Source organism: Oryctolagus cuniculus, chromosome 6 (assembly GCF_051225735.1).
Source record: "Oryctolagus cuniculus isolate XC-2025 breed Fujian yellow rabbit chromosome 6, ASM5122573v1, whole genome shotgun sequence".
NCBI lineage: Eukaryota > Metazoa > Chordata > Mammalia > Lagomorpha > Leporidae > Oryctolagus > Oryctolagus cuniculus.
In genome coordinates this window covers 167,635,135-167,643,796 of record NC_142872.1, presented here as the reverse complement: position 1 = coordinate 167,643,796, position 8,662 = coordinate 167,635,135, and positions in this window count along the sequence as shown.

Sequence of the window (8,662 nt, the reverse complement as noted above, 5' to 3'; positions counted from 1 at the left end):
GCCTGCCGCCCAGACGCATGCGGCGACCGTGGTGGCGCCGGCTCCATCCGCCTCCCAGCAGGGACACCATGCAGCTCAGGCTGGGGGCAGAGAGCAGCAGGTGAGGGGAGGAGACCTAGCCCGGCCTCCAGGGAGCAGCACCACTGGTGAGAGAGGGCGTGGGACAGGGGCGGGCGGCCCGTGAGGCCCAGCCCGGCAGAGCCTAAATCCTTGCTGGGTGTGTGAGCCAGCTGTTTGTCCCAAGCCCGGGGCAGGGTGGGGAACCTTTATCTGCCAAGGGCATTTGGATATTTATGGCATCATTCACAGGCCACGCAAAATTATGGACTTGGAATTAGCCCGCGATAGATGCAGGGGATTCCGAGTCCCGCCTATGGCTGCGCCGGCATGGCCAGCCCAGCCACGTTGCTGGCCTCACATGGCCCCGGCTGATGCGTCTGGGACGGCCCAGTGATGTGCGGGCAGCAGGAATGCAGGCCTCCTGCCTTGGAGCCCAGGCCCTGTGCAGCCTGCACCCACGGAGCTGCGGGCGTCCAGCGGCCATGCCTCCAGGGCTGTGGTCAGGCTGGACCCCGTGCCTGTTGCCCAGCGTTCTGGGGCCCTTCCCACTCACCCACCCCAGAACTGGGCATGGCACCTTCCAGAACCCCTGGCCAAGGCTCAGCCTGCACGTGTGGTCCTGGAGGGAGCAGCTGGGGCCGACACACAGGAGGGCTCCCGTGCTCAGGGCAGGCAAGGCCCACGTCCAGGGTCAGCTTGGACGAAAGCCAAGGCCAGGATCAAAGCAAGGCGGAGCTGCACCTTGTCCGGAAGCGGCAGGCTCCGTAGCAGGCAGGGGCCTGCAGGGTCAGCAGTGGCCAGGGCCCAGCCCCGCTGTCTCGCTGGTGGACCTGTAACGGGACAGTGATCGTCTCCTTGGAGGCACAGCAGATGGTCTTGGTGAGTGGCAGATAAAGACGCCGGTGGTCCTCCAGATGTGAGTCCCGATCCCCCGTCATCCCTGAGCCCCCTCTGAGCCCTGGGGTCCCCGCCATTCAGTCCCGAGCCCTCCCACTCTGTTCTATAGCAGCGGCCGGGCCGGATCCTCCCCATGCCTTCCCGGCAGAGCGGGTGGAGCGCTGGCCTGGCCTGGCGTGGAGACCCAGGGCTTCTGCCAGGGAGGGGAGCCGGGGAAGCAGCCCCAGCACTGCCAGGGCTTGCAGCCAGGGCAGGGAGCCGGTCAAGGCCATGACTGCGAGGGCCCTGGGCCCCTCAGCAGGGAGGCTGCCCTGTGCCTGGGGGCCTGCGGGGCCACCTGGGGCGAATTCAGGGGAGGGGGTGGGCCTGCGGGAGTGTGGGAGATGCCTCTGGAAAGTTCTGGAATGCAGAGGCAGTGTGTGGGCCTGGCGGGCAGTGTCTCTGCGGGCCACAGAGGAGTGACGGGCCAGCCTCTGTCCCCAGAGCCTCCCCTGAGTGACCCATGCAGGAGCCTGCTGTGACCTTACCTGGGGAGGGAGGGGGCCAGGGGCTGTGACTCACCCAGAAATGGGTGGGGGGGTGCCCTGGGGGCTGTGACCTCACCTGGGGACAGGGGAGGAGGGGGGCTATGACCTCACCCAGGGAGGAGGAGGTCTGAGGGCTGTGACCTCACCCGGGGACGGGGCAGGCAGGAGGGGGCCTGTGACCTCACCCGGGGAGGAGGAGGTCTGAGGGCTGTGACCACCCAGGGAGGGGGGCTCTGGGAGCTGTGACCTCACCGGGGATGGGGCGGGCAGGAGGGGGGCTGTGGCCTCACCGGGGACGGGGCGGGCGGAGGGGTTGATGGCCGGGGTGACCACGCCAGCAGACAGGGCCGGGCTCCGTGGGGGCTTGGACTGCACGGGCCGGGGCTCAGGTCTGTGCTGTCTCCAGTGGCACGTGTGTGTGTGACTGACAGACGCAGACTCAGCAGTGTGCACGTGTGTGTATGCATGGCTGATAGCAGCGTGTACACGTGTGTGCGCGGCTGACAGGCAGACACAGCAGCGTGCACACGTGTGTGTGTGACAGCAGTGTGCACACGTGTGTTCATGACTGACACAGTGAGTGTGGCAGTGCGGGTGTGAGGGCAGAGAAGAATCCAGAAAGCTGGGGTGGCAGGTGGGAGGGGAAGGGGCAGCGGGGGGAGCCCCAGCTGCTCGGGGTCGGGGCCAGAGCCGGGGTCTCCATAGCACATTGCACGCTGGACCAGCCCAAACTAACATAGATTCAGTTTTTAAAAATGTTGACTTATTTATTATTACTTGAAAGGCAGAGAGAGCGAGCGAGCGAGCGTGTGAGCTATTCCATTCACTGGCTCAATCCCCAGAGGGCTGCAGCAGCTGGGCCAGGCGGGAGCCAGGAGCCTGGGGCTCTCCAGGTCTCCCACATGGGTGCAGGGGCCTAAGCACTTGTGGCAGCCGGCGTCTCCGGGGTGCGCTGTGCACCCGGCTGGTTCCTGGCCCTCCCCGCCCCCCGCTTACGGGCTCCGGGATTCCGAGGGAGGGAGCAGCAGGAAGGCCTCCCCCTCCGTCCCATCACGAGAGCCCCCTCCCCTCTGTCCTGTCACCAGGCAGTGCCCTGCCCCAGTCCTCTCTCGTCTGTGCTTCCCGCCCCAGAAGCCGGCCTAGTCTGCTCGCTCGCTCGTTCTTGGACCCCTGGGCGAAGCCGCGGTGGCCAGAGCGGGGCCCCCCTCTGCGTGTCCATGCTGCTGCTCCCGCTCTGCCCCTGGGTGTCCCTCGGCGCTCTCTGACTCCTCTCTGCACGCGGACACGGAGCGGTAGGCACTGTTATCCCCATTTCTCAGACGGGACAACGGAGGCCCTGGGAGAGGGCAGGCCGGCTGACCCCAGACCCCCGGCCCGGCACAGAGGGAGGGGTGGCCTGTGGAGCCCCTTGGATGGGGTCTGGGGAGGTTGGTAGCCTGAGGTCCCTAAGGGCAGCCCCTGCCTCGTCAGCTCAGACGAGGGCCGGAGGGACCAAGGAGACCTCCTCCCTCTGGGAGCTGAGGCCACGCCCACCCAGGGCTGGCACCAGGCGGGCTCCCCAGGAGGGGCGGGCTCCCGCAGAGGTCCCCGCCTGGTCGGCCGCCCCTGGTTGGCCCTGGGCTGTCTGGGCTGTGGTTCCGCCCTGCAGCCCCTCCCTCGCAGCCGCCGCTGGGCATCTGCTCTGTGCTGGCCGGCTGTGCGGGGTGCCTGATGAGACCTACCCCCGGGGCCTGGGGTCCATGACTCCAGGTGGCCGCTCCCGACTGTCCCCGGAAGCAGGCTGGGTTCTCCCCATGCCCTGGCGTCACCTCCCTGCCTTTGTCACCATCACGGGCTTCAGGGCCCTGCCTGTTCTGGCTGCCCAGCGCGGGTGGCCATGGGGTCCTGGTGCCTGCAAGGGTGGGGAAGGCGGCGAGTGAAAAGGAGATGAGAGAGTGGGGACTGGGGCTGGCTCCGGTTGGCCTGCTGCTCCCCAGGGGCGTAACAGAGCCTAGAGCTCCCCACGGTGGTGGGATCTGGAATCCCTGTCCATTTCTGTGTCAAGTTGCAGGACAGGGTCAAAGGGGAAGGTCCCGTTCCGTGGCCAGGTTTCTCCTCGCTCCAGCTGGCCATGTGGACAGACAGAGCTGCAAAGGAAAAACCAGCAAAGGGGTCCTGGTGTGTCTGGAGACCCCCTTGGTGGGACCGTGGGGAGGGGTGGGGAGGGACCCACACTTGGCCAGGCCTCTTCCCACCTAGGGAGACGGAAGGAAGACGGGGAGTGGGTCCTGGCTCTGGGGCAGCTCTGCCATGGACGGGCTGGAGCTGAGGTCCCAGGGTCTCAACTGCATCCTCTGTGTCCCGCTGCCCCCAGGTGGGAGGATCCAGACCTGGTGTCCCCGTCTCTAATCTGACCATGGCACCCGGGGCTTTCCCTGAGGGAGGGCAGGGGCTGGCCACCTGTGGTCCCGGGCCTCAGCTCCAGCAGGTGGGCCGGGCGGCAGCATGCTTAGTGCTTCATCCAACCAGGGAAATCATCCTGGAAGCTGGCAGCCGGGGGGAGGGGCGGATGACACCCAAGCAGAGCCCAGGACCCCATCCGGCCCCTCTCTGGGTGTTACCATGGATACGGGATGACAGCACCTTAACAGACAAGGGAGAAAGCGGCACCCGAGTAGGGGGTGAGATGGGGCCTTGCAGGTGTTGGAGCCTGGGCTGTGGGGGTGGCACAGCGGGGACAGTGGGGACTTGGGGGCCAGGGGGTCAGAGGCAGGCGGCATGGGGACCAGGCACCTCCCAGGGAAGGTGTCGAGCAGATGGTGGAAAATTCGCCCCAAAGGAGCAAAAAGCCCGGAGCTTCTAAAGGCGGGAGGGGTGGCAGGGTCAGACAACGTGGAGAGTCCTGGGCCATGGGACCCTGGGAGGGAGGAGACCCGGGGCCCCACACGGCTCCTGCAGAGTTCCATGGCAAGGGCCCCCCAGTGCCCATCTGCAGGGTGCCAGCTCCCGGGCTCTTCTCCTCCAGCAGTCCCTGGGGCTTGGCCACGGGTGGGTGACGGGGAGGTGGTCCTCAGGGGTCCGGGCGGGGTGATGAAGGAGAGACAGGGGGCCAGCGTCTCTGGCATCCACCCCACCTGGCTGGATCCAAGGTTTGGCTCCGTCACATGTGAAGGGTAGCAGGGGAGTAGGCGCCACTGTTGGCCGGACGAGAACGAGCGAGGCCAGGAGGGAGCAGCACCAGCGATGGTCAGGACGAACTCAGGCGAGGGGCTGGGGAGCCGGGCACCACCAGGAAGCGCCGTGGCACCCGGCGCGAGGGAGGAGTGTGTGAGCACGGAGAGTGACGGGCGAGTGACGGGCGAGTGACGGGTGAGTGACGTGCAGTGAGCACGCTCAGCTCTCCATGTGTGCTGAGGACTTCTAGTCTCTAGGGTAAAGTCCCAGGTCCCAGGGTCATAGCTGCCGGCTGCTTATGGTGGAGTGTGTGCTGTATTTTTCAAGAAAGATTTATTTATTTGAAAGGCAGAGCAGCAGAGAGAGGAAGAATCAGAGAGAGAGAGAGAGAGAGAGAGAGCGAGCGGGCCTTCCATCTGCTAATGGGGATCAAGGCGCAGTCTTTTAGACGAGGCCCCCATCCTGTACCTCGGGCCTGACCGGGCCCTGAACCCTGAGCCAAAAGCTCCTGAAAGAAGCAAAATAAGCCCCCCTTGCAATGAGTTCCCCTAGAAACAGCCAATCAGCAGAGAGCAGGGAGATACGTGAAGTTCCAGGTGTCTTCTCAGGCCGGGAAGGTGATTGCTAACACCCCCGAACCCTGAGGTTTGGCACCTACACCCTAGCGGCTCGGACCCCGTACTTTAGCCAGCCATTTTAAAAAGCATCGGCCCCAAAGCCATCCAACCACCCTTACTGGGTCCATTCCCGCCGCTGGATGCACTACAATTCTTTTTTTTTTTTTAAAAAAAACTTTTATTTAATGAATATAAATTTCCAAACTACAGCTTATGGATTACAATGGCTTCCCCCCGCCCGATAACGTCCCTCCCACCCGCAACCCTCCCCTCTCCCACTCCCTCTCCCCTGCCATTCACATCAAGATTCATTTTCGATTCTCTTTATATACAGAAGATCAGTTTAGCATACATTAAGTAAAGATTTCAACAGTTTGCTCCCACACAGAAACATAAAGTGAAAAATAATAGATGATTTTTTAAATGATGATGAAATCAGATCAGACCTATTGTCATGTTTAATCCCAGCGAGAGTCAAGTTGGGAATTGCTAATTTCTTCTTCTTCTTCTTTTTTTTTTTTTTTTTTTACAGAAGATCAGTTTAGTATACATTAAGTAAAGCTTTCAACAGTTTGCACCCCCACAGAAACACAGAGTGAAATATACTGTTTGAGTACTCGTTAAAGCATGAAGTCTCAATGTACAGCACGCTAAGGACAGAGATCCTACATGAGGAGTAAGGATGCACTACAATTCTAAGAGATGTTCTTTGAATTTCCCGCGGGATGAGATGATTTGCTGCATGGTGCTATAACGTATGGAATGTCTCTGAAAACCCTATAAAAACCCCGTTAACTGAAGTCGGGGCTCTCAATCAGACCCGCCGCGTCGGTGACGGTTGGGAGTCCAGGCCCAACCTTGCAATAAAACTCGCGTGTCTTACAGCAGCATCGGCTCCTTGGTGCCTCTGGGGATAATCAAACCGGGCATGACACTGGGTCTCTCCCCAAATGCCCAAAACAGCCTGGTCTGGGTCAAGCTGATGCCAGGCACCAGAAGCTGCACCCAGGTCTCCCACGTGGGCTCAGGGGCCCGAGCACCTGGGCTGTCCTCCGCTGCCTCTCCCAGCCCTCAGCACAGAGCTGGATCAGAAGTGGAGCAGCCAGGACTCGAACGGTGCTCACGTGGGGTCGGCACTGCGGGCAGCGGCTTTACCCCCACTGTGATCTCTCTCAACACAAAGGGCCTGGGGCCTGTGAGGACCTCCGTGCCCCCCCGCCCAGCCACGGGAACCCCTCGTGGGCTCTGAACTGCTGAACAGCAGCTGCCACCGACTCCGCTGTCAGTTACTCAGTGGCGGCGACGAGAATCCCAACCGCAGGTAGCTGGACAGTGCGGGTGTGGTTGTCCTGATGTGGGAGCCTCAAGGGACAAAGTTCACCAGCTGGAGGCCCCGCCTCCCCCACCTGTCAATCAAACTGTAACCACACCCCTTCCAGAGCTCCAGAGAGGCTTGGTGAAGGGGAGAGCTCCCCCCCCCCCGCCCCACCTTGGGGACCAGGGACAGCAGATCACTCAGTTTTGTTTATCGCTGCGAGGATGGAAACCCTGGGAGCCGGGGGCTCGGGGCGTAGCCTTGTGTGTCCAGGGGTAGGCACTGGGCCCTGGGAGCTGCCCCTTTCCTATTTAACTCATCAGCCCACGAGCGTGAGCCCTCACGTGTGCGGGGCCTGTTACAGGCCCATGGCCGTGAACTAGACCCACACCTGGGAGTCTGCCTTCAGGAAGCTGGTGGTCTCAGCGGGCAGGGACAGGGCAGGTGCTGAGCCAGGGCATTTGGTGCGGTGGCCAAGGAGCCCAGGTGGCCATGGGGCGCCTGACCCAGTGTTGCCCTGGTTTTGGGGTCTGAATCGACCTACCCCAGCTCCTCTGGCCACCACCCCACCTGCAAATGGGCATCGATGCTTCCTCCTTTCGCCTCCTTCATTCGTCCACTAACAATAAGCACCTACTGTGTGCCAGGGACAAGCACAGTCACAAGGGCTCCAACAACGAGAGACCTGCAGGCCCCGAGCCGGGGTGCGGGCCACAGGAAGGGCTAAGAGGCCAGTTAGGGCAGGAGGAGAAAGCCCCATTCTAGCCCCTGCTGGGGCGAAGGCCTGGGAGTCTGGCGTGAACGGTGAAGAGCAGCTCGGAGGGTCAGCGGCCAAGGCCAGGGGCAGCCCACCTGCACGTAGAGTTCTCTCAGCTCCCTCTGGAACATGGCTGGGTCTGCAGTGAGGGTCACGGGGCTGATGTCTGCGGGGAAGAGTCAGAAGGAAGCCCGGATGGGTTGAGTCCCAGGCCAGGCTCCAAGCTCTAGGGGAGCCCACAGAAGAGGCAGGAGGCAACTCCCAGCCCCCACCCTGACGAGCAGATCCCAACCCGGACCTCAGGTTGGACCAGGGCCCCCCGGGAGCCCCTCACTCTGCCACCCCAGCCACTCTCGGTGAGGAGGAAGTTCTGAGAAACACCCGGTGCATCTCAGAACACGCACAGCAGCTACCCGGCCCCAGGCTGACAGCTCAGAGCGAAACACCAGGACCTCCGGCGTGTAACGGTGTCGGCAGTGAAAACGGCAAAGGCTGGCTATGCTCCGCGCCGTGTTGGCGAGGAGGAGGCTCTGGAGTGTTCACCCACGGCCGGTGGGAATGCAGAATAGTGCAGCCACTTTAGAAAACCACGCTTGGGCCCCTGCACCCGCGTGGGAGACCAGGAGGAAGCACTTGGCTCCTGGCTTCGGGTCGGTGCAGCGCTGGCCGTAGTGGCGATTTGGGGGGTGAACCAACGGAAGGAAGACCTTTCTCTCTGTCTCTCTCTCTCTCTCTCTCACTGTCTATAACTCTGCCTATCAAATAAATAAATAGAAAAAAAAAAACCCACACAAGTGTCTATAACGTCATCCACCCAGTCCAACCCTAGTCCAAGAGAACCGAACATCTGCGTCCACTCCAGCCGCGTGACCCGGCGTTCCTAGCAGCCATGTTCACACCAGGCCAAAACAGACTGAGCCCAGCGTCCTTCCACCCATGTGTGGAAAAGCAATTGTGGGGAAAAAAAAAAAAAAGCCGGCGCCGTGGCTCACTAGGCTAATCCTCCGCCTTGCGGCGCCAGCACCCCAGGTTCTAGTCCCGGTCGGGGCACCGGATTCTGTCCCGGTTGCCCCTCTTCCAGGCCAGCTCTCTGCTGTGGCCAGGGAGTGCAGTGGAGGATGGCCCAGGTGCTTGGGCTCTGCACCCGCCTCGTGTGTACCAACGTCCCCAGCTGCACCCTGTCGGGAACAGCTCCTTGCTGAGCCATGTGACAATCTGTGTTCCAAAAATCAACACTCGTACCTTTTGTTTAAAAAAGATTTATTTATTTATTTGAAAAGAGAGAGTTACAGAGAGGGAGAGGGAGAAGTGGGGGGAGAGAGAGAGAGAGAGGTCT